Genomic DNA, 5,008 nt, shown 5'->3' on the forward strand with positions numbered 1-5,008 from the left:
CAGATTCATCTAAATAGCATTACATATGTTTCTTCTCAGTTACCTAAGATTAAAATAAGTAGGGATTTGGGCGCCTGGGTGGCTCAGTTGGTTAAGCGACTGCCTTTGGCTCAGGTCATGATCCTGGAGTCCCGGGATCGAGTCCCGCATCGGGCTCCCTGCTCAGCAGGGAGTCTGCTTCTCCCTCTCCCACTCCCCCCTCTTGTGCTCTTTCTCTCTCTCACTCTCTCTCTCAAATAAATAAATAAAATCTTAAAAAAAATAAGTAGGGATTTATTTTATTTATGTGATTATCTTTCTAGTTAAGCAATCCCTAACTTAGTTTTAGTCTCTAAAAGTGTTATTTAAAGACCACATTTCATAAGCTATATACAGTTCCTACAATAATGTCTCTTGTTTAACTTGAACATTATAAATAATATTTGACTTATTTCAGATGCAGCAGGAGATGGAAAGGAATATAACTAGAGAACTAGAAGAAGGTATGTTGCCAAATTTATGAATTAAGATGGTCATTGATTTCTGAAATAAACTATGAATAATAAATGGCATCCCTTTCCATGGTTTGGATAATAAGTACTACATTAAATTTTTTTAATATGTAGCCAATAAAAAATGTAAAACATTAACATAATGAAGAACATACTTATTCCTCATTTAGTCATCATGTTCGTTCAGACTTTTTTAAAAATCTCCAAATGTCTATGTATCTGTTATTATTTCTGGCTATAATCTTCCTTCACTTCTGCCATTCCTATGGAACCGTCAACCTGAATATGTGGGCTTTCTCAAATTCTTGTTTCTGCTAGTGGTATAAGACCAAAAAACTCAGGCTTGTCTTAGTAATAGTTAAGCAATTATAGTCCATAGAGGCTGTCACTTGACAGGTGATATTTAAATCTCCAGTCATTGATTTTGTCATTGGCTTACCTTTTGCCATTGAGTAAAATTCCAAGTTCCTTATACGGAATAAAAACACCCAAATCAATTTGGTTCTTGCCAGATTATTCAGCCTTCTCTGTCGCTACTTACCCTACTCTGTTGCTTTGCTCTAGCACCTCTTCAGCGTAGACTACTTGCAATTCCACAAGTGTTCTTCCTCACTCTTTGTATATGTTCTTTGTATATGTGTCTTCCCTCCACCTGACACACTTTCTCCTTGTACTTCAGGTATCAACTTACATATCACCTCCACCAAGAAGCAGACAGTATTAATAGAAAACTAGATTGTCCTTTTTGTGTGTTCTTATAGTGTCTTGTTTTATACCTATCATGGTATATTCAACTCTAAAATTGCCTGTTTGATTTTTCAGTTTCTAGTATATGATTGTTCAGGGGTGGGCTCTGTCATCATCTTGTAATTTCATCTTGTAATGAGAAAACTAGAAGCTCTGATATTTATCCACAATAGCAATTAACTCGGTGGGCAACCATGAGCAAAATATATTTAAAAGTAATCTTGTATTTTATATTGTAGTTCTATGTAGATATTTTTCATTCTTCTTAACACTCATAAGGCTTCAACTTTGTTTTTTACTAACTTGTAGTTAACTACAAAGTATTTTAGATAAAGAATGTAATTCTTTTTCTTTTCAGCTGCTGTTGAATTAGAATCAGACTCAAGGTGTATGACCTCCTCTTTAGAATCTACTTATGAATCACATGTAAATGACGATCTACTAGTGAAATCTTCAAAAGAATTTTTACAGACTTTGAAGAAAAATTATATGTTCTGAAAGACAAACAGTAAAAATTTATTTACTGGATGTTTGTATAACATCTTAATTGTGTCCTACTAAATGTATCGTGTGAAAATCTTGAATAAAAGAAAATAGTTCTGGATCATGTGTGTAATGAAAGTTTATATAATATTTTAAGCTATGTTTCTTGGCACCTAATTAACTTTTAAGCAGGTTTTATAGGTGCAGACCAGCACTATTGGGTTTTACATGCTTCAAGCTGCCCAAATACCAGCTTTTTAAAGAGCATCCAACCCACCAAATTGTCATTAGTACTTCTGGGGTGTTAATTGATAGCCTTTTTGTATTTTCCAGTTTTTATTACTACATATGGACCTAGAGATTTACACAGACATCATTTTGATATATTGCTGCTAAGGCTATTGTCAATGTTTGTATGTATTTTTATAGTGCCATAAAACCTATGTATAATTTTAATTTTAAGTACTGATTCATAGCTCTTTCCTCATGGTGAAATAAGATTTGCCTAAGGCTTTTCACCTTTTCTGTTTATTTTTGATTTACTTTTTGAAAACAGTCTTAAAATTAGAGAAAAGAAAAATTAGAGAAAGAAAAAAGAACTTTTTCCCCCAGAACCATTTGCAAGTAAATTGTTAAATTATGCCTGATTGCCATAGCATTTATATCCTACAAATCAGTACATTCCACATGACTACTGTACAACCCTGACAAGTGACAAAACTTAAAAATACGACCTTGACAATCAGACAATTAGCTCTAATACAATTAACCCTTGAATAATGCGGGGGTTAGGGGCACTGACCCATTGCAGTCAGAAACACGTGAATAACTTTTGACTCCCCAACTTTTGACTTCACTAATAATCTGCTGTTGACCAGAAAACTTACTGTACCAGAACAGTCAATGAAGCTGTGTTTTGTATGTTATATGTATTCCATATTATATTCTTCCAATAAAGTAAACTAGAGAAAAGAAAATGTTATTGAAATCATAAGAGAAAATACATTTACAGTACTATCATGTATTTATTGAAAGCATCTGCATATAAGTGCACCCATTCAAACCATGTCAACTATACATTCTGTCATTTTTTTTAAAGATTTTATTTATTTGACAGAGCACAAGTAGGCAGAGCGGCAGGCAGAGGGAGAGGGAGAAGCAGGCTCCCCACTGAGCAGAGAGCCCGATATGGGGCTCGATCCCAGGACCCTGGAATCATGACCTGAGCCGAAGGCAGACGCTTAACCAACTGAGCCACCCAGGCACCCTGTAAATTCTCTCATTTAATCCTCATATTTTTAAGTTTTGTCACTTGTCTGTAATATCCTACACACAAGGAAGGTCCTGTTCAGAGCAATGTATTTAATTCAGATGTTGTGCCTCTTAGTTCCTTCAGTTTAGAATAGTTCCTTAGTCTTTCCTTAATTTTCATGACTTTTAATCTTTTAAACAGTTAATTCCAGTAATGTAGAATGTCTTTCAATGTGGTTTTTTCTTAGGTCTCCTTATGATAAAATTCAGATTAGGGACGCCTGGGTGGCTCAGTTGGGTAAGCAACTGCCTTCGGCTCAGGTCATGATCCTGGTGTCCTGGGATCAAGTCCTGCAGCAGGCTCCTTGCTCCGTGGGAAGCCTGCTTCTCCCTCTGCCTGCCGCTCCCCCTGCTTGTGTTTTCTCTCAGACAAATTACTAAAAAGAAAAAAACAGCACCAAGAAAAAAAACAACTTTTAAAAAATTCACATCAGGGGTGCCTGGGTGGCTCAGATGGTTAAGCATCTGCCTTCGGCTCAGGTCATGATCCCAGGGTCCCGATATCAAGTCCCACATCGGGCTCCCTGCTCCTTGGGAGCCTGCTTCTCCCTCTCTCTCTCTGTCTCTCATGAATAAATAAATAAAATCTTTTTTACAAAAATTCAGATCATACATTTTTAGCAAGACTATGAAGTGGTTCTCTACTCTTCTCATTGCATCCTATCATGTGACCTACAACTTTGATTTGTCCCATTGTTGGTCATGTTAGCATTGATCCTGGAGGTAATATCTGCCAGGTTTCTCCTCTGGAATGTTAACTTTCCACTTTATAATTAATTAGTATTTTAGGGGAAGTACTTTGAGACATGTAAATATCTCCTTTCTCAGACATGCTGTGCCAGGCCACGTCTTCTGCAGATGACTGACTGCCCCCACAGGCTCTGAAAACCCATGCTGGGCTGTTCTTTCCCTTCAGTCTACGATAGCACATTCTATGTTGTCTTTTCAGGGGTGTTCCAACACTGTGCAGGTGGCTCTCCCACGTTTATGCCTTCCCCATTCTATCCAGGCTCCAACACCTCACTCTGGGCCACCACAGGTCCCTGTTTCTGTTTCTATGCTTTTGAACTGAAAATTTGGGAATAGAAAGAAGAAAGGGGGAAAAGGCTCCATAGGTCTTTTATAATCAACTTGTCAAGCTTTACAAAGCAATGATTCTGATTAGAATTGCATTGAATCTATAGATAGTTTATAGGGAAAAGACATAATACTGAGTTTTCCTAACAGTATTTATTTGATTAACTCTCAATGTTTAAAAAATTTCCTATAAAGGTCCTGCAGATATTTTTTAGATTTATTCCCAGTTATTTAATACTTTGACCCCATTATAAATATTATTTTTAAAAATCAATTTCATTTCCTGTCTGTTGCTAGCTTCTAGAAATAAAATTATTTTGCATATTGAGCTTAGATTCATCTATCTTGCTAAGCTGTCTTATTTTATTGTTTCTCACAATTCTGGAGGCTGGGAAGTCCAAAATCAAGGCACTGGCAGATTCAGTGTCCAGTGAGGGCTGGCTTCCTGGTTCACGGATGCTGGTCTTCCTCCTGTTTCCTCATAAGGCACAGGGCCAAGGGAGCTCTCTCAGGTATCCTTTATTTATAAGGGCACTAATCCCATTCATGAGGGCTCCACCTTCATGACTTAATCACTTCCCAAGGCCCCCACCTCCAGATACTATTACATTGAACATTAAGATTTAATACATGAATTTGGAAGTGGGGGGAACAAATATTCAGTCTACAGCAAGGCTGTTCCTTGTTCTTCGCCATGTAGGCTTCCCCAATATGGCTGCTTACTTCATGAGGCCAACAAGGAGAATTTCACTGCAGAGAGGGCTCAGTCCTCTTTTAAGGGCTTCACCTGCTTAAATCAGGCTTACATAGAATAATCCCCTTCTGATTAACTCAAAATTAACAATGGTATCTGCAAAATTCCGTTACATTTGCCATTTTCTAATGGCTAGAGTCAAGTC

The 5,008-nt window shown here is 37.1% G+C and overlaps 1 long non-coding RNA gene across 1 annotated transcript; it reads left to right on the forward strand.

The window, feature by feature from the left end:
• The first annotated feature begins 264 nt into the window (after positions 1-264).
• LOC118015987 lies at positions 265-1,842 on the forward strand. Its single transcript, XR_004680737.1, has 2 exons — positions 265-482; positions 1,597-1,842. It is a non-coding gene; the product is annotated as an uncharacterized LOC118015987 (long non-coding RNA).
• Positions 1,843-5,008: the final 3,166 nt, after the last annotated feature.

The sequence above is a fragment of the Mirounga leonina genome, unplaced genomic scaffold (genome assembly GCF_011800145.1).
Source record: "Mirounga leonina isolate KUSES-001 unplaced genomic scaffold, KU_Mleo_1.0 Mir_101309, whole genome shotgun sequence".
Taxonomy (NCBI): Eukaryota; Metazoa; Chordata; class Mammalia; order Carnivora; family Phocidae; genus Mirounga; species Mirounga leonina.